Genomic DNA, 26,466 nt, shown 5'->3' on the forward strand with positions numbered 1-26,466 from the left:
AGCCTAGGTCCTTTCAGGTGCTTCCTATAAAAGGGTGCCATGCTTTGTCCTCATTATACCAGAGAGTCTGCTACATTTATGCATATCAGGAATACATTTCATGCTCACTTAGGCAATGACTGATGGTGCTTCCCTTATCAAAAACCACATTTTGCACTGCACTCCAGGGTGAATTCCTTCCCACATTCCTTTCTTCCTTCCAGCTCTGATTTTCAAGGTTGGCCTTGTGCAGAAATGTGAGCTCCACCTTTCCATATGTGCAAAAATGCAGATCCCACTGCAATCACTCATGTAACAACTCCATTACAAATCTGTGCAGATGAGATTGCACCTAGCAGCCTCACAGTAAATGCAGCTTACTGGATATCCCCCAGGACAGCCAGTCCCCTTGTGTCAACTCTGCAAGAGGAGCCTAACTTTAAGGATGTTCAGCTGGCGTAGTCTGAAAAGAGTAATTATTCAAATCCATGAACACACTGTGCCTGCCTGTTTTGGAAAGCTGGGAAGAACCTTTCTATGTATGCTGGAGCTGGAAACAGGGACGAACCCAGAGCTGCACAACACAGTTCCCAACTCCATCAATTATTTTTTTCTTTTTTGCATACACATGTTTTTATCCAAGCCCATATTTCTTCTTCCTTGAGTCAAAGATCTTGTCCATGACCATGACTGAATATTCAGTCCTTGACCATGCAGCCTGATTTGAGTTACTTTTAAGTTCAAGTGTATGTGAATTTGGAAATCTAGCTCAGATCCATATCTGGTTAGAAACACTCCTGACATGAACAGATAGTGAAAAATATCTCAGTTTCTCTGAGATAAATAAATAAATAATTATTTTGTGGGCAGATGGTAATTTCCAGCTATTATGCTCCAATCACACTGAAGAATCCTCCAGAGACCACCTCAAATAACACACAACTCCCTAACAGCAAAAAAACTCCAGCAAATGAGGTAGAGTGAGCAATCAAAATTTCCACCTGGACCCCACACCTGCAGCACCCTTAGGACAGTGCATGGCCACCCTGAGAGCAGCGTGCACAGCCTTAGCTGTAACATACTACTCCTTAGCACGCTTCACATCCCACAGACAGAGAACTAAGTTACATCCAGCTCAAACAAATGCAAGGGAGAAATTTAGATGTTGTTCTGTAATGGCAAATTTATAGCTTAACATATAAAACAGGACACTAAAGAGGGCAGCTCAGGGACTGCTGGGTGATGACCTTCTCCTTTGCTTTGTGGTATTGCTCCACCTGGTTGATAAGGATCATATTACTCTCAATTAAGCAATATGCTTTTCTTTTTTTTTTTTTTTTCTTCCCAGTTCTAGGGCCAAAGTCCTGGACACCAGCAAAAGAAACTACTTGAGGTTTTAGGACGAATTTGTGTCTGTATCTAACAGAACAATTTAATGCTCAACGGCTACAAGGCCATCCAGCCCTGAAAGCTCTGTAAATTCAACAGGTACTTCCCAGATAATTTTCTTACCTGCTCACCCTGCTAAACTCAGCAGAGGGCCACAGCCCATAATTACAGGTGGTAGGTGTCTGGAGGTCAAACAGTGGAGAAAGCCAGCAGAGCAGAGCTTGGGCTATTGGTGTGACCCGTGTGTGTGGTTAAAGGCCACTCGATGTGCACAGAGAGCACAGATGTGCTTCTTTCTGGCACTTCCAGACTCTGCAGAGTTTAACATCATAACTTTAATTATGTGCTGTGACCACAGTTTTTAACCTGTGGATTTGTTCCTAAGATTTAAAAGAAAAAAACTCATTCCAAAGCCCCATAAATATCATCATGCAGTTGGTATTAGGGTGACAGGGACAGCATCCATAGGCAATGCTTGCTGTCCACATGAGCCATCTGAACCCTTTAAACCGTACGTGGCTTTGTTTGGGTTCTTTTTCTCGTTCACTATTTCAGGAGTACAAATATTTTGACTTATTTTCACCAAGGTTTCACTTCAGACTTAACTCCTTCCTGCTCCCTCCTCTCTTCTGTCCCTTCCACACCACCTATTTCTTTTCCCAGTTTGCCCCTCATCTAGGCAATTCTATGCATTTAAAAGAAACCTCCAGGACAGACCTAGGGCTTTACCTGGACCAAACATTTTAAAATAGACATTTTTCTGGCTATTTTGATTAAGACCTGTGTATTGGCATGTGATAAACAACTGTAGCTGAGTTGTATTGGATTTGCTCCAGTTAAAATCCATATTATTATTTGCTCCTTCACCTTCAGTTTTGCAAGGTAATGCTATCTCGGGAACAACTGAGGCCAGCTGTGGCATTGGAAGGCTGTTATCTCCCAGCCTTGAACTTGGACACTTTGTATTTGGCATCTGTTCACACTCACAAGCTACATCCTAGTCCAATTTTCTCACTCTCCACAACAGTTCAGCTTATAAAATGATTTAATAACACCCCAGTTATGAACCAAATTCAAAGTGGTTGGTATTGAGTCTGCTTTATATGAGAAGGTATGAACCAATGTGCGTCCTTATGAGAAAATTTTGTTGTGTATGCAATCAATTTATAAACTCAGCTTGTGTAATGGATTGCATTTCTGTAGAGCTGTTCTCACACTGGAGAAGAAGAAAAGTCAGGTTTTTGGGAAGGATAAGCTGCTGGTCAGACCCACACTTGCAAATGCATGCAATCCCCAGCTGTGTCTCCGTGCTCCAGCCTGGCTGGCAGCTGCTGAGAGGGCTTCACCCTCCAATTTCTTCATGGCAAGGTCACATGTGTCTGTTGAGCCATGACTCAGCTGAAGCCACCTAAAACCCGCATCAGGGAAGCAACATCTCTGGGTAAATTGGGCAGGCTCCTCTGGTATCTGCCTCAGTGGCTGCCAGGCCCTTCCATTGGGCTTACACCTTGCTGTTGTTGCCCACTGGCAAAGGACACAGCAGAGTAAATCAGTGTGCTTGAAGAATTCTGATCCTCCATGGCAGGAAGGGACCATTTCAGAGCACCAACTGCACTGCTTGTATTTTGCTCCTGTTAGTCCTGATGCATAAAAGCAGGGTGCCATAGGCTTGAAGAAAATCCATGGTCAGCCTGTAGAAGCACATTCCTGCTTTCCATCAGAGCTGCTTCATAGATTCACCACCCATCTGCATGTTAAGGTTTTGGCTAGTTTTGCTTGTTCCTCCCTGTGAAATGTCATCACTTTGTTGAATTGGAAAAGTAAACCACTACATTCAAGGGATGAATTATCCTACTGCTGCAAGAAAGTTTGACATTTAGTAGCTTGGAAGATATTTATGAGCAAAGTAGTTGTTACTCTGAAATATAACATTATTTGTAGAAATTCCCCATTGGGGAAAGAATAATCAATGACACACAGAAGGTGCTAAAGCCCCACCAAAATAGCATCTTAACTGTTCCTTAAAATGGTAACTTGTACAGAAATGATGAAAAACAACTCAGAAACTTAACCAGTTTAGTCCTGGAGCAATGTAAGGCTTTAAAGATGGATTTACAGTGCACTGAAAATCTGATTATGTAAACTATCGTAAATGGATTCAGTGTTAGAGGCCAACACTAAATCTTCTTCTGTTTACTGGGGAAAAAAGGCAGTAGGGACCCATACATTAAAATGAAGATTGATTTCAGAAAGCGTAGCAGAAATGAAATATGCTGACATAATGAGTAAGCAGAAAGAAAGCATAAAATTAACAATCGTCAGCTCTTGCTCCAGGATTAGAACTATAAACTAGAGAATGACATTTATTGTAATGCTAGTCCTTGAAATGAACTGCAAAAGTTTTGATGGAGCTTGTTGAAACTTCCCAGGTACCTGGTTCAAAATCTGTGCTGCAATTATGCCTGGTCATTAAAACTAATGGAGATTCCTGAAAAATTCTATGCACAAGCTCCTGCCCTTCCTATCAGGATGCAGCCCTGGAGGGTATAATTTCAGATGTCAGAAGTAAAGATGTGGGGGCCTTCTACACCACTCTGCTCTTACCTGACACCTTGGTGGTTTTCACTCACAGCCTCAGCCAGCCAAAGCGCTTTGTCAGTCTCATCACGCTGTAAATCATTATTTTGGTGCTATTGAACAGTGTACATCACTAGCAGGCAGGGTTGCAGATCTTCCAAGGTGCAGTGGAGTCAGGAGCAAGGAGGGGAAACCCTGGCCCTGGGCACCAGCTGAAGCCGGGAACTTCCACTATCATTGGGAGGCAAACTGCAGTTCATGGGCATCCTACTGTCTGAGACTGTATCAAAGAGTCAGGGTGTCCTAGTTTGGAGGACAGGTGTCTGCTAAGAAAGGTGGGAGCCTCTCTTTGAAATGGAGAATGTAAACTCCCTCCCTCCAAATTATTATAATTTTGAAATCAAGGGGCTGTCAGGCAAAAATATGGGAATTAGGAATAACAGTTCTTTACTAGGAAAATTAAAATAGAAATACAGTACTACAAAGAACAAATCCCAAACACTGACAAAGTCAGAGTACAACCTGACACCCCATCAGGCAGGGTGTTGGTAGCAGTCCCATTAAATGGTGGCTGCAGTCATCCTGGAGTGACAGATGTGGTTCAGTTGAAGCAGTGGTCCTGTAGAAGGGGGTAGTTTCTCTCGCAAGTTCCAGTGATGATGTGGAAAGGTCTGGTTTTCCTCTGGAATCCAGTGGAAAAAGGCTGGCTTGGTGTTCCAAATCTCAGTTTTTCTCTAGGTAGGAAAGGCTTGGCTCTTCTTCCTGACTGGAGCATCTCCCAATGTGATGCAGTAATTTTATCAGCCACACAGTGGGACTCAATGGGCCATTAGCAGAAGATAATTCCTTGCAGGAAGGATAGGTTTTGAGAAGATAAAGAACAATGCCCCACCTGGTTTCAATGGATGGCCCATTAGCAGAATATCTCTCACGGAGATAAGGATCCCTGCCCCCACCCTCAACAGATGGTGATAGAATAGATACCTTTTATCACACTCTGTAAAGTGCGGCTTATAATCGTGAAATTTTAATTTTTTGATTGTATATTACTTTAGTCTAGAAGCCTGTTGATTTGAGGGTGGGGCAGAAGGTAATTCTGCCTAGGGCATTTTATCTCAACAGATGAGGTGTTCTTTTATGTGGGCATAAAAGAACTTCATTTTGTCCTGTCATTTGTCATGACAACTAATCCAGTGGATCTGCCCAAATATTATCCATGCAACAAAAATATAATAAAAGAAAGAGCAATAAGTTATGTAGAGTGAGGTGGGAGACCATGTCTGGATAGCAGAGCAGGTTATCTTATCAGATCTTAAAATGCATATTTCTGACTCACCTGGAGAAGGATGCATCACCCACCACTCTTCTGTTTTCTGCAGCATAGCCATCAATGCTAGAGTAAGTCTCTTGCAGGCTGTCTCAGGACTCAGCAAGGGAGCCTACACTTTTACAGAAGGAGTCACCTCATGCTAATGCTGATATTTAATCTAGTGAAGGTGAATCAGGCCTGATTTCCCTCCAGAGACTAAAGGGGAGCCCAGAGCAGCCAGCTCTGACACAGTTGAGTATGCGTTGGCATCTGCAGTGAGGTGAGATCCTCAGACTGAGCCACTTAATCTGCTTTACAATGTAATCATGTTATTGACTGTCCCAGGTTTTCCTGGACATACAGAGCAAAATTCAAAGAGGAAGGAAACAAGGAGAAACTAATGTGAAGAATCTGATGTGAGCCAGTACCCCGATGATGAGTCACTCCAATCTCCCTCCGATAGCCAGGAGACAGGCAGATAGATAACTCACATCACTGTCAGCACGAACACACATCTATTACCTGCAGTGACAAAGTCATGAAACCTCCATTTCTGCTGTAGGTGTGTAATTAAAGAAAAATCTGAGTCACAAGTGTAATTCAGCCTCCCTTCAGGTATGTGATGAGTAAGGTGTTTGTTAATCAGTTGAAGGAATGGAAAATACTGATCACCATTCAGTACTGGTGAATCAGAGCAGGAAGTTTCTCGGATGTGGCATATAGAGAATATGTGGTCTGGAAAGTGTGAGGGGCAGCATATTAGTGCTGGCTCTTTCACAGTGTTTTTCTCTGGAAGACAAGTGTGTCTCTAATTACACCCCTACACTTTTAATTCTTCCAGGGAATGTCTGGAGTTGTAGGTTTTCTTCTTTTAAATGTATATCGAAATATCTTAGGGAGTGGAAGAGCACATATACAATACTTGCACAACCTTTCCCAGTTATATAATTACAGTAATTTCACGGCTATAAGGCGAACCGGATTATAAGGCGCACTTCTGGGTGTCGGCAAATTTCTGAACTTTGTCCATATATAAGGCGCACCGGACTATGAGGTGCACTTTTTTTTTTGCAGCGAGGATCCACGCGCAACAAAGTAACGGATTAGTAACTGAATCCCGCGGTCGCAGGGTTTACTGGCAGGTGCTCAATTTGCAAGCATTTTTCACAGGTTGGCATAGCCTTTAAACACAGCCCCAGGCACCCTCCCTGTGCTGTAGGCCCCAGCACTCCCGCCTGCCCCCGGCGCCGGCTGGCGCAGCTTGCAGCACGGCTCGCAGCTCGCACTTCGGGATTGGCAAATTTCCGAACTTTGTCCATGTATAAGGCGCACCGGATAATAAGGCGCACCTCCAGGTTTCGATCAAAATTTTAGTCAAAAGAGTGCGCCTTACAGTTGTGAAATTACTGTACTTAGCGTACAAGTAGAGCACAGTTGTAATAGAGGAACTCTAATGTCCACATAAATCTAACTCAGAATTATACTGCTACTTAAAGATGCTTTAAGGAGTGTATTTCATTTTCTTTCTTACTCCATTGTAACTAGTGGAAAGGCACAGGCTTGTTAATGGAAGAAGCAGGGCTGTTTGGGTACCTCATTTCTGTCTCCTCATACTGTGTTGTGATTTGGCTAAAACACTTTTGGTGCTTGTTGCAGTTGTGTAGCAACTGATACTCTGCCAGTCAAGAGTCAGGAGCAGTAAAATGACCCTTTATTTGGGAAAGTCTTGTCAGAAAAGGTTACTGCTGAAGCATGGATCAGTCAGTGCCAGGTAGAATTTGCACCATCAAGCCACCTCCTTTCCTAGGAAGAGGGCTGCAGTGAGTAGCACCCAAGCACTGAAGCTGATGACATCATCTCTGCATCTTTAGCAAATGCTGGGAAACACCCATAACCCAGAGCAAGAAAAGCCACAGTCACAGGCAGGGCTGGATCAAAACATAGAAAGAAATTAAATCGTTTCAATGTGATTTACTCTTGGGCAACCCTCGTAGGCTGCTACTTTGTACCTAAGTTTTTTCTCTCCATCAGGTAATTTCTTATTCAGTCTTTTAATGACTTCGATCTGGCCCACCCCAGGTCTTTTTAATGTTTACCTCTTTTCTAATGTTCTGCAGCTGCACAAACCCTCCAAGATATCATCAGCCCCCCATTGGAGCCTCAGGATGCTGAGACAGTCTGGGTGATGGACACAAGGAGCCGTGCAGGTCTGTGAGAACAAAGAACAGAGATGGTGCAAGGCTTTTTACCAACTTAGCTTGGATCCACTTAGACTTAGTAGGAGCTCATGTTAGGTGTGGCTTTTTAGATGGACTTAACAAGTTTGAAACTACCCAAACCACCTCCTTCAGGCTGTGCCTAAGTCTGTGATGATGAATTGTGATGATTTTCCAGGAGCTCAGCAGGTACAGCTACACAGTCAGCTCACATCCAGACGGGTTTTCAGAGAGAAAACTTTAGCTTTGCCCTGAATGGAAGTAGTTGGGCAATTTCCAGACCCAACCTGACTCTGGAATATGCAACATTTTATACAAGTGGTGCTAGTGCTAATGAACCATGTCAGACAATAGCTAGCTCTCTGTGGCCCAGATAATCTACAAACTGAGTAATTCAACCACAGATGCCTGAGAGCTGGTTTTAGCTGCAAACACCTTCATGATTGCTTTAGCCATGTCCTTAAATACTGTGAAGTGATTTTCATTAGATACAATCAAGCTGAAAAAATCTAATTGTAGGAGCATTCCCTAATCTCTCCCTTCTCTTCTAGTTTCAGTTCTTCCCCTTTCAACAGTGATGTTAATTGCATTAAACATTTGATAGCTGTTAATCTTTTTAGTGAAGGTGAATGCAGAAAAAAAGTCTATTAACTAACCTGAGTGATCATGGAAGTCCTGATAAACTAGGGTCTCGCTTTCAAAGGGGTGGTTGCATTGGCCAGATCTACCAGTATTACCCTGAAAACCTCCTGTCTTCTGAATGATTCCTTCTTGGAAAGAGGAAGCTTAAACACTGCTTTGCCAAAACAGTTCAGGAGCATGGGGCTATCTGCACAAACCATCACTGAAGTCTGAGAAGGAAGGAGGGTACAAAGAAAACAAGCAATGGAACAGCTGTGAAAGCCTGAGCTCACTATCTCCTCAGATTATGCTTTCACCCACAGGTGGAGCAGAAAGCAAAAGCAGCAGGCATTAGAAAGAGAGAGCAACTATAAACACAATGTAAGCTCAATATCTGGTACCTTCCCTGCTTCCCATTCTCTGTTTCTTGTGTCCTGTCTGCTGGTCTTCTGTCCATTCAGCTGTGACAGTACAACAGTTTATAGGACTCTATTTTGAACTGGGTTAGGAACCTGATACAATTTTTTAAAAATCCTGCCAAGAAATGTCAGTTGTGTGATGGAAATAAGGGATTGTGAGAATAACTGAAATGAGCATTGCCCCTGAACATGTGGTGTTAAGAAATCACAGCCCAGCTCCAAGGCCAGCCTGCTCCACATTGTTCGGATTTACAAAAGGAGCTGTCATTAGAAGCTGGGAGTCATCTTTCCTGGGATTTGAGTTTTTAAAAATTGTTTTGTTTTAAATAACTAAGCACTGATGTCTTCCACCACAACAAATACTGTGGCTATCTTATTCAGTGTTTATGTTTGCTGTCTATTGTAATGAAAATTAAATTCAAAGATGGAAAAGACTGAGAGGTGAAAGTACATACCTATCAGCAGTTGCTGAGTGTAGAACAATAAGGAAGCAAATTACAGCAAAACAAAGCTTTATAAACCAAATAGAAGTAATAGAAAAAGCTACACATAAAAAAGAATAAATAAATAAATACAAAAGCTGCTCTTTTCAAAACACAAAGCTGTGCTCCAGAGGAGGTGAGTGCCCACCCATGCACATGGGCTGTGACTCCTGCCAGCAAGGCATTCGGGGCAAAGTACACATCTTACGTGTCCTCATGCTCCCAACCAGGAATCTAAAAGGGTGGCATTACTCCTCTTTCTGAGATTTTTCTTTTTGTCCTTAGTACTGGTTGAAATTCTCAGGCTACCTCTATATCCCCACATTTAACAGTACCAGGAACATCCTTCAGCACTCCCTATCCTTTTTAGAACAGATCTTGACACATTTTGACCAGTGCCAGGTAGCTCTATAGCAACCAGCCTGGCTAGAGTTCAGTATGGGCCAGGAACTGCTCCCAGAACCAGTTTCCATGTGGTCACTCTGTTTTGTTTAATGTTATGGATGCAGGCATCTCCTTGCCAACTGGCCTCAGTGCCAGCAAATGGACCCAGGAACATTTAATTTGCTATTATAGACACAGCTTCAGTTTCTTTGTCAGTTGAGAGGTATTTTAGACAGCAGTTTAAGGACTTAGCAGAATTCCTTGTTTTATTTTCCTAGAATGAGTCCTCAGTAAATCTTCAGGTATCCTGAGGCTTTACAGTCACCTCCTGCAGAGCTAGAATAGCTGCTAGCAACGGACACTCATGCTGAGTATTTTGGTAATGGAAGAGACAAATCCTCTGTAATTTTTTGGCTTGCAAGTGCTTACAAATACTCTTTTTCTTCTTGTACTAAAAGTACAGACATTTACCTGAGCTGGTACTTGAAGGAAGAAACCAAGGACTTCTTGGCAGCTCAAAGTACAGTGGCAAACCATAATCTTAATTTGATAATACTGTTCTGTTTTAGGGAGTTGCCCTAATGAAACTGTCATCTGGGGAGAAGCAGGAGTCAGCCCCTTGTGTCCTGCAATTTCTGTGCTTATGGGCTCTGCCTGCATTTTGTCCTTGATGTGTGTATAGCACAGTCAGACCTGCTGTATGTTGGAGAGCCAGACAAATACTGGTGCCCAATTTAACATGCAGCTCATGTGCCTTTAAATAGCAGTGAGAGCGGAGCCAAGCCATCCACTGCAGCAATTTCTGGACATATGTGCAGAGCCCCCCTCCTCCTCTGAGCCCTCCCAGCCTGGAGCTGCGAGCACACATGAGCTGTGCAGAGGGGCTGGGATTGGTGCTGCTGCCTGTCACTTCACAGTCACCCCACTGACGTCTCCTCCACGCTGTTGACTTGATCCCGTTTCTAGCCAATATAATTACAACATGGAGAATCAACAACAGTTAGCAATTTGGGTTAAACGTAATTTAATGCCCCGAAATTGCTGCACTTAGATGAGATTTTGCTTCTCTTGAACCATGCAGAGAATGTGAAGAGCCTGCATACTTCTGCTAAAGTAATTCTGGACAAAGGAAAGATTGACACTGCCTTCTTCAGACTCTATTAAATGCTTGAGCGACTTTGGCAGGAGTTTCTAATCTGTCATTGCTCTTGGAATTTCACATGCAAGAATGGGACCTGTCTGAGAGCAGAGGTTCCAAATCCAACCTACTTTGAGGGAGGGTGTCCATATATGTGGATATATTCTCCTTAAAGAAGTAGAGCTCAAAATCTCTGATCATTTCTTCATCCCTTGAAGAGTGTAATATATGCCAAATATTTCACTTGCAGTGCCATTGTATCCATAAACCATGGAAGATAGTGTGAAATATTGCTGTTACAAGGTCTGAAAAATAGTCACACGAGCCTAGAAACTCAAAGAGCTCATCACAGAGTGCTCTTGTGCTACTGGGATGGCTGCCAAGCAAGGCATGCAGATTGCTGTCGCTGAGCTTTTGAATGATGAGAAAATGACTGGGACTGCTCAGCACAGCAGACGCTCCCTGGAGCACCCAGAGAGATCAGTTAGCATGGCTGCTACCTTTGGATGTTTCTCAGTTTCTAGGTGGATTGTGCTAGATCGTGGTCCCAAAAAGGGCCATGTCCCAAACACACATTTTAGTAGAAGTTTCCAGTTCAATCTGAGAGAATGCTTCCTGACCAGGGATTATAGCTTTAGAGCTCGTTTGCCTTCTCTGCAGATACAGAACAGCCATCATTTCTTCCAACCTTCCAAGCTTCCTTTGCCTGACTAGGAAGGCAAATATTTTTAAGTGAAATTGCCAACTATCTTCTAATTCCTAAGAAACTCGGCAAAAAATAGCCTCAGCAACCTTTTGTGATTTGGTGACAATGAGCCTTTTGTTAATCTTTAGTACTGAAAGAAAAAGGTTATCATCTGACACGCTCATGTATTTTGATTAAGTTATTTATGAGCTTGACTTTGTCAGAATCTATTAACTCATACCTCTGTGCTCCTGAGCAGCTGCTTTGATGACAGCATTTGTATTTACTGACAGAAGCTTGTTGGCCTGTTGTTCACAGCACATAACAAATTGAGAAGCTTCCACATTCTGTGTCATAGTGTCAAAAAGTCAATGCTTACCATAGTCTCAGTGACTTCTATCCAAGGGCTCAGGAGTAGGTGCATACTGTTTGTAAAGCACTTGGCTGTTGGGTGGCAGGCGACAACTGATTTTCAGGAGCCTGTTGCAAGGGCAGCATTTCTCCACCATGTTCTCCGAGAGGCTTCAAGGCCATTTCCATTTGCACCATCTGGGATCATTACAGTAATTTTCTTGATGGTGTCCTAACAGGAATCTCAGTGCTCACATAGAGATTTTTAGCAAAGGGCAGATGCCAACCTAAGAATCAGCACCTGCAGCTACAATCACAAAAAAAGAGTTCTGGCTATAAGTCATGAACTAATCTCACACAGAAGAAAGCCATCATTATTCTGTGACTTGAGGTAAAGATCAGTTTACTTGGAGTGCTTTCTAGCATACGCAAGTTTTTTAATTGTTTAGCATTTACAGTCTTCCAAAAGTGCCCACAGAAACTTCTCCAGCACTGTCAATAGTTTTCATAGCTCATATAGTTCAATACCTATTAACGCTGATCAGTTCGGTTGTAGGGTTGTAATGTTGGTAAAATCAGAAATGAACATTCAACACTTGGTGATTTATAAATATCTATCACATTGATACCACTTGTTTTATTCATAAAATTGCATAAACTATATTGCTTGAATCAAGTTCTTGAGTTCATATTTTATGTGTGATACAGACAGGTACTTCTGATGGTAGTTCACAAGCAAGAAAGCAAGGAAAAAATTACCTTTGAACAAGAGCCTTCTCTGTGCTCTCTGGAAGAATGAGAGTAGAAGCACTTTATACAATTGGAGCATTTCCTATTTAGATCCATCTGTCTACCCTTAACTGCAGGATTTGTAGAGTAGTGACAGATTTAGTGATATGGTTGCACAAGCTGTGAAAATGAGAGCTTTTCTGGTTAGAAGTGGTCGCCCAGAGTCGATGGCTCAGTCATGCAATAGAAAGAATCACGGCACCCAACTTCCCAACTTCTTTTCTCAGATGAGTTTTCTGTCTGGAAGGACTTGGAATCCTTTAACAACCAATGGGCTAGACCTAGAGAGCCATGAGAAGCACATTCAGGGATATAGCTGAGGATGTAATGGAACTTTCTGAAGAAAGGAAGCAGTAGTGAATCAAGCAAGCACAAGTGAATCTCTGCAAGCACAGAAACACATAGGGCATACAGGTTATTCCAATATGGAACATGGACTATTTCTATTGTACACTAAATAGACCCCCAGCCAACACAAGACTGAACCTGGCAATATAAGAAAAAGAAATAATTATTATCCATAGATAATTACATGGATTACATAGGGTGAACTGGAAGCTTCCAGCAGCCAGCCGCACTTATAAAGACTGTCAGCAAGGATAGGAAGGGTGCATCCACTCAAAGTGATATAAAGAATGAAACTACAGCTGGGAACTGGGTCTAAAATTCATCTCAAAGGAAAGGAGAAAATCCACCATGACAGAATTGCATAAGAAAACAACTGGAGATAAATAATACTCCTGCCCATCGTGGGGCTTTGTACAATTATTCTGAACACAAGCTAAGTAGAGCTGGCTGTTTTCCTTCCCAGCACTTTGTTCATTTGACCATACCTTTACACTACATAATACTAATGAACAAAAAATTAGTAGCAAGTAGTACTCTTACATTTCAGTGATTGTAGGAAAGCATTTGACACCAACGCTGTTGTAGAAAGACACCAAAAATACACGGATTTCTTTGCAAAATTGTTTATATTTTCCAAAACCTTTCTCGGTACACAGGTAATTAAATCATTGCTTTGATGTCACTGCCAGCATAGGCGAAGGGACATCATCTCCCTGCAATGTCTCGTAGTGCTGTGTAACAAATATCTGCACAGAGACTGAAGTCCCAGTTTGGCAGTCTTGGTTTGCTGAGAATATCTATTCATCACCAGATGAGATACAACAAAAGACAAACAGCTTAGTCAGAACAGCAAAACAAAAAGGTCTTATAATCAACAGGTCAGAAAACAAAGGCTGTAAAAATAAATATGACCTTACGTGGCAGTGCTGTTACAGAAGGAGTAACTGCAAGCATTGTTGTCACATTTATTTACCCAGGCAGTGTATCTCAGAGCCCCTGTGACTCTCTCTGTGGTGCAGGGCTCAGATGAGCAATGGAAAGAGTCCCGATGAGAATACAGTCTCACATAATGTTTTCACTAAACTGGTGAAGAGGGAGAAGCAAAAGGTTTTTCAACCACTGTTCGAAAAACTTCCAGTTGGAGATGCATATATATTCATAATAAAACCATGGGATAAAGAACAATGACAATTTGAGGTGTTTACAATCACCAGTAGATGACAAAAGTAGAGACAAAGAAGGTAGATCTGTTGGCTGTATCCTGACCATATTGAACAACAGACAGTGATTTGAGGGCCAGAGGAGACAATGTTGACTTGAGGAATGCCTGCAGGGTGAGAAAGACTGGAGAAGTGACCTTGAAGATTAGCAGATGGATAAAATTAAAAGTATTGGTCTATAATAGGATTACTTAGGGGCAACTGACATCTGTGAGGGTTGGACTGCTTTGGAGCATCCTTCAGTATGCTGAAGCATATGGTCTTCCCACATTGCCAAGACAATGGTTCCATTCACAGTGTCTACTGCAGACAGCCTGGAGTTTGCTGTCATGACCAGTTTTTCCTACTTTACACACTACAAGCCTGTAAACCTGCCAATGGTTGCTTTGGATATCTCATTTCCAACACAACCATGTGTGGTGGTGGGCTGACCCTGGCTGGATGACAGGTGCCCACCAAGCCAATCACTCTCCCTCTCAGTTGAGCAGGGGAGAAAAAATATTATGAAAGGTTTGTGGGTCACGATAAGGACAGAGAAAAATCAGTCATCAGTTACTGACAGACTCAGTTTGGGAAATGATTACCAATCAAATCGGAGTAGGATGATGAGAAATAAAACCAGATCTTAAAACACCTTTCCCTCCATCCCTTCCTTCTTCTTGGGCCTAACTTCCTTCCCAATTTCTCTCCCTCCTCCTCCCCCTAGCAGTGCAGGGACGGGAAATGTGTGTTGTAGTCAGTACATCACACATTTCTCTGTGTTTTGCTCCCTGTGCTCTTCCCCTGCTCCAGTGCGAGGTCCATCAGATGAGACAATGAGATACAGTCCTTCAACACAGGTCTTCCCATTGGCTGCAGCTCTTCATGCAGTGCTCCAGCACTGGCTCCCTGGTGTGGGATGCAGTCCTTCAAGAACAGACTGCTCCAGCAGTTTATGTTCTAGCAACACAAAAAATTTATTCCTCAAACATTTCAAGGAACTCTTAGTACTGTAACCCAATGGAACCTATTTCCAATAAACAAGAAAGCTTTTTCTAAACTCATCAAATGTTTACATTGAACTATGTTAAAAGAGTATTCATCATACAGGGATACAGTCATAGGACAGTAATAATTATACCAAGAAGTATTGCAAGTTCCAGCACGGCTGTTTACATACCTATTTTTAAAAACAAATACCTACTGAAGGTGTGTACATGCTGAGGTATTTATCCCCTCATCTCCTAAGGAATATTAATGCATGCTTTTCTAGACCATAGGCAATTTTTGGGGAACACATCACCCAAATCTCTTCCCCTATTCAAAAGATACATACATAAAGAAAAGTCAAGAGGAAGGAAGAAGGATTAGATGGATTCAGAGAGATAGAGGAGAGAGATTTTCACTTGTTCTATCTTGAATCTAAAAGGGTATCCCCTGCTAAAAGTTTTTAAAAACAGCGGAGGAAAAGTGTATCTCGAGCAAAGAACAAAGACAGCTTAATTGCCTCAGTACCCAAGTTTAGGCCAGCCAATTTTTTAAATCTCTCCCATAAAACTTGGAATGATTTGGGATTCTTTTCTCCTTCTGACCACGTTTGATTCTGAGAAGTTAATACTTCTCCCAACAGGAGAGAGAGCGAGAGGGTTTTGTTCTCAGTGGCTCACCCCAAAGGCAGTGCTGAGGGGGCTTGGGGGCAATTCTTTTTAGAGGAAAACCAGCTTGTTTGAAGCCAGATGAGTTGCTAGAGCCAGTTTATTGCTCAGCCACATAAAGTGTGTGTGTTTGCAGATGGGAGGATGGGTGGCATATGAGCAGGAGCCGGGGGAAGCAGGACCTGTCTCCACCAGGATGTGAAATTTCTCATGGATGCGACCATGAAACAGGAGCCTAAGTTGTTGTTAAGGCAATGGAGTCATTGTAATTAAAGGTTTGTATTTTCATTGCAGAGTTGGTTTGTCACTGGACTTCAGCACACAGAAACAATTATTTAGATGTCCCATACAACTCAGTTTCAGCAGTAAATCATGGATCTGGGCCAAAGGGCATATACCAAATTTTGTCAGCCTGAGTTCAGTGTGTATCTGCACGTCACCTTTCAGATAGCTGTTTCTTTCACTTCCCCAAGAGGTAACATTGTCATTTACATCCCCTCCTGCAGCATTTTGGGTCTCTTCTGTTCACTTTGAGCCATGAAAGCAGCCAAAATTTATGATAGCAGAACTTGCCCAGAAGGGATACTCTGGTCATGAAGCTCTGATGGATGTGGCCCCTTAGGTTAATACCTTCCTTTTTCCTTCACCATATGTCTGGAGACCCATTGGCATGAGCTGGCCTACAATAGAGTAGCTACCCTGTTTCTTCAACTAGTCTCCTTTTTGCACTGATATAGGAATTCAGAAACAGCTTTCTACACTTCCTTTTGGACTACAGCCCCATCCTCATTTACTTTTTAGAGACTTCTGCATTACAATTTGCATATATAATGCACAGTTAATTACTGTTTAAATTAAGCACACAAAAATCAAGATGTGATGATCTGTATTATCAAATCAGGTATAAGATTAACAGCTATTATAAAATAAATAGAATATGTAGATAACTCTTACCATTCCAGTGGCTCATTTATAGAACCATTGATTCTCTGGGATGCCAGGAACATACAAATGGAGAACAAGTTGCTCATACTAAAAATTCAGTCCCATCCTTTGTCTTCTTTTCCATCAGCCTGCTGCTTAAATACACCAGAAATTTCCCATGGTTTATGACAATCTGGTATTTTGTGCCTTAATTTTTATCATTTCTTTTGCTTAACTAAATATAATTTTTAGTAACAGTCATTGCTAGAAGAAAAAAAAATGACAGATCATACAAAAATTTAATTTTATTAACAATTTATATACTGCTGTGATGTCTGTCTCTCTTTTCTATCCCTGAAGCAAAATAACAGTAGAATTAGTAAGGTTATTGTCATATCCCATCCCCAGCAGGACTGCAGAGTCTGTGGTCAGCCCTTGTACACAAATACTCCTCGGGCTGCTGCTCAGACCCCTCTCTGGGGAAGAAGGGTTTAGGTCCCACGTGAAGAAATGAGGATTGCATGTAAAACTTTTATTGCCTAGATAATACTGATCATAGAGTGTTGCATAAATTGTGGATATCTTCTCTCCAATAAAGAGTCAAAACTACCTGGTACACTTTTCTCATATATACAAATAGTTTGCAAATAAAACAAGGTTTAGGGAGAAATTCACTATTTGCAGTAAAAAAAGAAAAATCGCAGTTTATGAGCTGCAGCTTGTCTTGTGTTTTGTATGCCATGTGTAGTGAGGCATCTGAGAGGAAGTGAAGATGTTTTCTAAGAACAAAGTTAATTATTCAGTAGCAGTTCTTAAAACGATCAAAAAGAAAGGTGTAAGTGACTTTGGGTTTTTTAGTACAAAAGAGCTGTTCTTTGAAGTGTTGCTCAAAGTAAAAAGAAAAACAAATTAATTAGGGATTGGTTTCAATACTATGCATAGGCTTTTGCTGAGACGGAGTGGAATATTTTCCCAAGCAACAGCCCAACAAGACAAATTATTTTATTAAAAACAACCTCCATGTTGCTTGTTTTAGTATTCAGTATTTTTGACTTTGGGAAAATCCTTAAGTGAATTACTAATTTTTATCTTTGGAAAGATAAAAACCAAGCAGTATCTGAGTTGTTCTTTTATTTAAATGAAATAAGTGTGGCTGTAAGAGTGAAGAAAAAGTAAGAAAAGAAATAAACAAAGAGAAGAAAGACAGAAGCAGAAAGTAATGAAAGGCTTTTAGTAGTATTAATATTCTGTGTTTGCTTTGTGTCCATGTTGAAGAGCACAAGCCATGAAGCAATATCCCATTTTATGAGGCACTGTGCAATCACAAAAGAAAAGGACAGGGTGTGCTCCAAGCAGTTCACTGTTTAAATATAGCACTGCAGATGACAGATGAGTATTGAGTAATGGAGGAGGACAAGGACAAGCAGTCCTGCACACCTAATGCCTGAGCTGGCTGTACCAAAGGACACTCCAGACAGACGCATACTAGTGGTTTTGGGGAGCTCCCCTTGGCACTGCTGGCCATGAGCTCACACTCTGCAGTTTTTGCTGGAAGATGTGACAAAAGGATGATGGATGGTGAACGTCTTTCAGGCCAGAAGGGAGATGATAAGGAGAGCTGGTTTTGAGGAAGGGCTTGTGAATGAAGATAAGGTTTATGAAACAGAAAAGGAGGGGGCAATGGAGAGATCCCGAAAACATGGCTGTGAGAGCTGGAAATTATTTCTTTGCTCCTGGGTGGTAAATGGAGGGCTCTCCCAGTTCAGATATAACTTCCTTAGGTGAATGAATATCCATTTTCTTGGGGGCATCAAACAACAAGCTTGACATGAAGTTGAAAGCTTATTGAAAGGAAGCAAATGGTACAAGAACAGCTGCGGATTTTGTTTTCTTGACAACATATTTTGTGTCTTTCATTCAGGGTAAAACCTGACATTTCCAATCACCATTCTGTATATGAACCCCTTACACATGCAAAGATAAAAATAAAACCAAAATACGGGGCTAACACTGTGCCGCTCCATTTTCCACCAAACAGAAGGTGTTTCCAGGATGAACGGGCCTCTGGACCAGTGTGGGGTGGCCCCCATTTGGGATCCCACTCATACCCCACACTGCTCAGGTCCAGGAATGAGCTCACACGCAAGGGTACTAGGTTGTCCTTAAAGAATTGCTAAAATTATCACCCCAAAGCTGAAGGCAGGACCTGGCCTCCAGGCCACTTGTCGGGCCTGATTACGTATTCAGAAGTCCTATTTGTGGTGTCTTTAGAAGCTATTTAGAAAAATTATCTTTACTCTTGTTACATTTATGGAAATGCAGAGGGTGAAAATTTGGGTAATGTGCCCATGTCCACATGAGAATTGCTGGAAAAGCTGATAAACAGCTCAGTGCTGCCTTACACCCAGTCCCACCTCTAGAAAATGTCCACAGCTGGTGACCACTTCCAAGAGCAGGAATTGGCTGAGCAGCTCTGCCCTGTCTTGTCTTCAAGTTAGATTTGGATTAACATGGTTATGCCAAAAGAAATTGGTGTCTTTGAAGTCATTCTTTGAAAGGACCATGAAGGAAATGCCTTGTACATAAAAAAGGTCAAACTAAATAGAATCATTCAACTGTTTATGTCTGCTTATCTCCCTTCAGCTGTGATGGAATGAAGACCTCAACTGTTATGTGTTAAAGAGTCCAAGAGAAGATAAAGGGAGTAGAGGAAAGGTTTAACTGCAGGAAGGGTCTTCCTACTACCTGTGTTGACATTACTCATGGTTATATTTGGCTTTGGCTGGTGTAGTACTGTCTCCTCTCCCTCTCATATCTGTGGTGATCTGCTCCTTTGCAGTTCAGGTGGGGCAGCCATCCCATGTCCCACCTTGTTGGCTCCCCCTGAGACTGCTGAGGTTTGGAAAGGAAGCATCTGCAGGGCATTAGCCTCTCACAAGTAAGTCAACACAAGTGATCAATTCCCCACTGGTTTAACAGAAAAGGAGTTGCTTCATCTTTACAGTGCTGGTGTGCAGAAAGACACCTGTTCTCTGGTTAAACTGAGCCCAGGGAAGCAGGCAGGCAGGCAGGCAGGCAGGGAGGAAGGAAGGAAAGAAAGAACAGGATACAAATGTGTTTACAGCTGCCAGGTGGGCTGACTTTAGCCTACATTCATTTTGAGTTATTTTTAGTTGCATATGCATTACTGGGTCAGGGTGTTCCTAAAACAACTTCACTAAGTGTGAAAAGAAGCCCAAACAGTGAGATACATCAGAATCCAGTGTCTTCTGCTATGTTAGTTCTCTCTCAGCTTCTGTCTCTGTCTCCAACCCTCTAAACCCACAACAAAAGTAATTTCTCAGACTCCTCTGCCAGTCCTGCAATTTTTCCATGGACAATGTGGCCCTGTTTTATGGCTCTGTATTCATGTTTCTTTACACACTGTTCACATGGCATTAACAACCTGGATTTATCATGCACTGATAAACAAAGGTTGAGCAAAGAGCTTCCCTTGGCTCTAGCACCCCTCTGGGTTTGATGCCTGCAGTGATTCTGCATTGCTTTTAAGGTTCTCAGAAAATCTCAGGGCTTTCTTCTGCTGTGATTCTTTTAAAGGTTGGCAACATTTCCAAGTTTCAGTTGTACAAAAGCAACCCCCCAAGCCAAGGCTGTTGTGAGGCGGTCACATAGCATGTGGAGCAGGTAAAGTCTAAAGCAGCGTATCCAAGAGCTAATTAAAGGGGACATTGGCCATTAACAAGATTGTTATCAAAACAGCAGTATATTTATTTGTACTTTTATGAAGAATCACCTGTTTAAATTGCCTCATTATAAATGATTATGTAGCCCTGTTTACATAGCAATATTTTTTTTCTTAAGAAGGCCGTCTGCCTTTGAGTAAACAGATAAAACTCTTTTCTTTGACTAATCATAAATCACCCTTCCACCATCCTTCTTTCTCCAATTACAGAGATCCTAACTCTGTCCTCTTTGTTATTTATAGATTTTTGCTGACTACTCCCAATGCCACAGAAATCATAGAGATATAAAATCAACTGTAAATCATGAAGTCTGTCCCTTGGCCATAAATGGACAATAATCTATTCATGGTAACATCTGTGTAAAGTGGCTTTCAGGAGGTTTTTTTTTCAGATTCCTCATAATATTTACACATTGAGTGCAGACAAGTATTAAACAGACCTTGCTTCAGCAGTGAGAGCACACCCTGCTCTAAGCCAGTGCCAGCTGGGTCCCACTGCGGGCAGGCTTGGCGTCGGCCAAGGCAGTGGGAGAGGTGACCCTGAGCTCCACAGAACAGGGCTGGTGCTGAGAGCCAGGGAGCTCAAACTTCCCTACCAATAAATGGAATGACTGCCCAAGAGCTTCCAGCCTCCCTGAGTGTGGAGTTTGCAGCTGGGATGAGGGAAGCCTGCAAGACTCAGCAAATGGTGGGAAAGCTTTGGCACTGGGCACACGCACTTTACCCAGGCCAGAGAGGAGCAGCTGTCTTGGGTTGCAATACAGGATGTGACCAAAAGTATGTATCCTATCACCATCTGTTATAACCAGGTGGGGCAGTGTTCTTTATCTTTTCACAACCCATCCTTCCTGCAAGGAGTTGTCTTCTGGCCATTGAGTCCCACTGTGTGACTGATAAAATGACATCATCCCATTGGGAGATGCTCCACTCAGGGGAAGGAGCCAAGCCTTTCCTACCTAGATAAAAAATGAGATTTGGAATACCAAGGTAGCCTTTTCCCACTGGATTCCAGAGGAAAACTGGACCTCTCCACATCACCACTGGACCTTTGGAGGGAAACTGCACCCCTCTACAGGAGCACTGCTCCAACTGAATCACATCTGTCACTGCAGGAGGATGCAGCCACCATTCAATGGGACTGCTACCAACACCCTGACTGATTGGGTGTCAGGTAGTATTCTGTTTCTGTCAATGTTTTGGTTCATTTCTTTTCCTTTTGTATTGCTGTATTTCTATTTTAATTTCCCTAGTAAAGAACTGTTATTCCTAGTTCCCATATCTTTGCTGAGAGCCCCTTAATTACAAAATTATAATAATTTGGAGGGAGGGAGTTTACATTCTGCATTTCAAAGAGTCTTCTGCCTTTCTTAGCAGACACCTGTCCTCCGAACTAGGATAGCAGCAAAAACCAAGGCCTCACACATGGTGAGGTCTTGGCAGGTCTACAGACCCCTGCACAAAGCAACCCATGGAATGCACCCTGCTTGAAGGGCAGTAGCTGTGTTGAGGAATATGGGCCTTAGAGGGATGATGCAAGATCCCTGGTACTGGCCAGAGGGACTCCTCATCAAACAGGGGATTGGAGCCCAGCATCTCTGTGCTGCTGGAAGCCAAGAGCCATGGAGAGGAATGAATCCTGTTTCTCTGCTGAGCAGACTGCCTGCTGACTGTGCAAGGGCTTTCATGGTCTCAGTGCAGAGAGGAAGGCGTAGCACAGGACAAGATCTAGGATGTCCCTTAATTTCTTCTTTTCTGAGGACCATATTTATATTCAAGCATGTATGTTTGCTGCCCCAAAAGCACCATGAGCTCAGCAAATCGTAGACTTAAAGAAGTGTTTAGATTGGAAAAGACCTCTGAGATCATTGAGTCCAACTGTTGACCCAGCACAGCTAAGTCCACCACTAAACCATGTCTGTAAGTGCCATATCTGCATGTCCTTTAAATAGCTCCAGCAATGGTGAGTCAACCACTTTTCTGGGCAGCCAGAACTTGACAGCTCTTTTGGTGAAGATTTTTTTTTTGGTGAAGACTTTTCCTAATATCCAATCTAAGCCTCTCCTGGCACAACTTGAGGTGATATCCTCTCATCTTGTCACTTGTTACTTGGGAGAAGAGACCAATACCAATCTTGCTACAACCTCCTTTCTGGTAGTTGCAGAGAGTGATAAGGTCTCCCCAGAGCCTCCTTTTCTCCAGGCTGAACATCCCCAGCTCCCTGAGCCGCTTCTCATCAGGTCTGTGCTTTAGAACAAATGAACCAGTCCTTGCTGGTAAGAGTTTCTCAGAGGGAGACACCAAGCTCCACCAACCAAGGGCTCCTTTAGGCAGTTTCATCTCCTCCAAACATTGCTAAGTCCTTAATCCAGTCACCTTCCAGCATCCACTGGACTCAATGTGAAAGGTGTGAGGGAGTCCTGTGCCTATCACACGGTGGCTGCTTATGTTTGATCATCCCAAATAATTATGCTCCTTTAAAAAAGATCAGCCCATCTAAAACAAATGTTGCGTGTTTCCCTGATCTTCAAACTTCACTCTAGTCTCAGGCCACAAAACCATTCACCTTCTCTCTTTATGCCCCAGCAACTCTTCTGTGGACCACCTCTGGCTACCAGCAGGGAGGGAAGATAATCCCTCAACACCACCCTGCAGTGTCTGCTTGTGAGAGATGGAGAAATTTAATTAACAACCACAACCTGTACTGGGCAGCTGGTGGGTGTGAACCTGCCGTGTTCCTCCAGAGAGAACAGCCCAGGCAGGTGACACACCAGTCCTGGCTGGTGACACTTTGTGCCTTGTACAAAGTGTGATAGGCAAAGGACTCAACAGCCCAGCCCTTAGGGAGTCACCAGGGAGAGGTGGAGTCAAATTCCTGTTGGCAGGAGTGAAATGCAGCTTCTTGGAGTGTGGTCTGTGCTCTCCCATGGGGAACAGTGAGGCTTCCTGCAGTAGCAGCAGCAGTAGCAGAAAATATTTGCCACTGGGTTCCTTGTGCATTCCTTATGAAGATGTATAGTTAGATATTTTTCTTCACATCAGATGCAGAGTTTTTTGTTCCGGCTCTTATTTGTTCACCATCAAAAGGGGAAAAAATTAAAAAGAAAGGAAATGGGAAAATATAAGCTTTGTTTGGGATCACATTGCTTGGGTTTTTTAGGGATTTTTAAAAATTTTGGCCACTGACCCATAAATCAATTTTCCCTATAGGCTTTATACACTCCTGAGGGCTATGCATCAGCACCCACCCATCACCTGGATAATGAGATCAACTGCTTAATTTAATCAAATTGACAGAAACATGTTCAGGCATAATGGGAAGAGGCTTTGTATGAGCATTACCAGGCTCTTTCCTGCTTCGTTCCCGCTGCAATCCACTGCTCCAGTTGTAATTCTGCAGCTCATGTCCCCGCACCCGCCTTGCACTTCCTCTCAGCTTCTCGCAGCCATTTTTCCTGGGTTTCTTTCCTTCTCCCTGGGAGCCTAGGAGGCTTTAGCAGCCTGCCCAGCTCCACCTCCTTTTCTGCTTGCTGCTTGCTCTCCCTCCTCCCCCTCATCTCCAGGCTTCTCAAAAGCTCAAGGCTTCTGCCTCCAGTATTTTGATTTCCTTTTCTTCCTCTTACCAGCTTCTCTCTCCATTGGGCATTAAAGCAGCCCTTCCACCTCTTTTTATAAGAGCAAGAGTTGCTTTTTCATTTTTCCCTATTTCTCCCTCACCTTCAACAGCCAAGTGTATCCTTTGCTCAATGAGATTTTCTTCCTGTTTTTTTTCCTTTATCCTCTTCTTATCTTTGGTAGAGGTACTACCCTGCTTCCCTTTTATATCTGCTTATTTACAATCTTTTCTTCAGTTAAAAGTATCACATTTACACCAAATTTGAAATTTGTGATTTTCCTTGCTCTCTTCTCCTGCAAGGTCCATTCATATCTCAAAAATTAATTAATACTTTTTCTCCTTTCCCTTTTCTTCATGTCTATTAAAATTACTCAAAATTTTTTGTCATTGCCACTTTTAACCAGGATTTTATTTCTGGCTCCTCCACCGCCTTCTCTGTGCTCAAACAAAGGCCATTCCATGATTGCAGTAATACTTCTGTAAATTCCTGGTAATTATCCTGTTTACTCATCCTTGCTGCTCAGGCAGTGTTTCCTTCTTGTTCAGAATAATTGTACGTGTACATCTTCCTCCCCAGCTGCTCATCTCCCGTCTTTGACCACAACTCTCCCCACTCAAATCCTGCCCTGGATTTGCCTTTCATGTCATGATCCTAGCTGCTGTCCCTGTCTGCAGAGCAGCCTCCATTGCTGTGTGTGCTGCAGCCGCCTGCCAAAGCGCTCAGCCCTGGCACAGAGCTGTGCTCAGGGGTCCAAGGATCCCTTTTTGGTATTACAATGCATTTGTAGACAGCCTAGCATAAACACAGGGAAAACTGTGTTTATATTTTCAGAGAGGGATGTATAGTTAAATCTCTCCTTTATCATACCACCTTCTCTTCCATATGTAAATTCAGATAAATGCAGTTTATGGGTTCTTAATTAACACTGAGGTTGAATTTTTGTAGTTTTCTCTTTAGGAATTCAGCTGGAAGATAAATCTTCAGATATCAGAAAGGGAATGTTAGTTTATATCTCACATCCTTTTATAAACATGGGTTTCACACTGCTTCCTCCTGCTCTCCCAAAGCAGGATACAATACACAGGCTCTGTAGCACCAGCAGCCTTGAAGGAGAGCGTGGTTGTTTTTACCTTGGATTCCAGAGTCAGACATGCTGCACAGGAGGCAGGGCATGGGCAGCAGGACCTCCACTGCTTCAGGGAGGGCTCCTTCCCAATCTATGGAGGTGCTTTGACCTGGTCCTGCATCCTTGGGGACAACAGGTTGAGGTGCAAAGAAAGAACTGGGCTTGTACAGCCACAGCACCTGGACCCTTCAGGGAGAGTGAGTTGGCAAATCCACAGCCCAGGCTCCCCAAGGGCTCCGGAAAAAACTGTGGACAAAACCTCCTTAGCTCCCATACAGTCTTGTGAAGAGAAGACTGGAAAAACTAGGAATTATATATATAAATTAATTTCTAACCTGGAAATACCAAAGTAGAGAGAATTTTTTTATCTTCCACTAGTAGTAGATACACCCAGATACAATGCTTCAAGAAGCTAGCTGCCACCTCTGAGAGCCTTGGAAATACTAGTAGTAATTAAAAATGTATTTCAACTGTGTCTGCAATTTATAGCTGAATAGCTTTTGAAATGTGGAATGAACAACAATAAATGCAGGTTTCCCTGCAGGGAAAAGGTCTCTTCATCAAGGGATGATGAGCACATTTGATGTTTCATATTCCTTCTTTTAAAATGCCCAGTTGGGAAATTTGCCCAGATTGCTTTGTAAAACCAAAATAGTTCATCCACTTCAGGTAGAATTAATCTAAAAATGTACTTGAGTATGAGAATTAAATCTAATTTGGAACAAATATATCTCTCTAACCTTTACAGTAATTATAAAGAATGAAAATAGATGGTAATTAATCTTAATAGTTTAGCCTGCAAAAACAGAATCATTACATATCAGAATTTTAAAGTATGCATTTTGGAAGTTTATGCATATGCTTACAAAAGAACCACTATTCAGGAGACACTGACCATCCCCTCCTCCCCTAGAGCTGCCCAAATACTCCGTGTGCCTTGCACCCATTTAACCAGGGTGCCAGTGCTTTTGTCTCGACTGGAACAATGGATCAGTGCTCCTCCAGGGACCTCTTACCAGACTGAGGTCTCGATAACTCCCATAATTCTCAATTTCTCAGCCTCTCTTTATGCTATTTTACTGCCACTTCAGCACAGAAAATGAAGCCTGCTGGCATCCTGTGTGAGGGAAACACACTGCTGATCAACACATCAAGAAAGACAAGAGCTACACAGGTGCTTAAGGCAGCCTCTTGGGGTTTCAGTTACGCTGCATCGCTGGAAATTAAAAAAATTTTTAAAAAGCAAAAATAACAAAAAAAGTCATGCAAATCTAATCTCAAGTGAAATGCAAACCAGTCTTAGATTTTGTGCATTTTAAATTAGGAGGAGACATCCCACTGCCCTACAATGAATCTTGCATTTGGAAGTATTGCTGGAACACCTGCCTTGTGGCACAGGCACCAGAGCCCACAAAGCATTGCTGACACCCAACAGCAAACACACACTGGAGCTGTAAAACCCAAAGCCACAGCCCTAATGAGCCAGAGGAAGTGAGCACAAAGAAGAAAGGCATCAGCA

Source organism: Catharus ustulatus, chromosome 4 (assembly GCF_009819885.2).
Source record: "Catharus ustulatus isolate bCatUst1 chromosome 4, bCatUst1.pri.v2, whole genome shotgun sequence".
Lineage (NCBI taxonomy): Eukaryota > Metazoa > Chordata > Aves > Passeriformes > Turdidae > Catharus > Catharus ustulatus.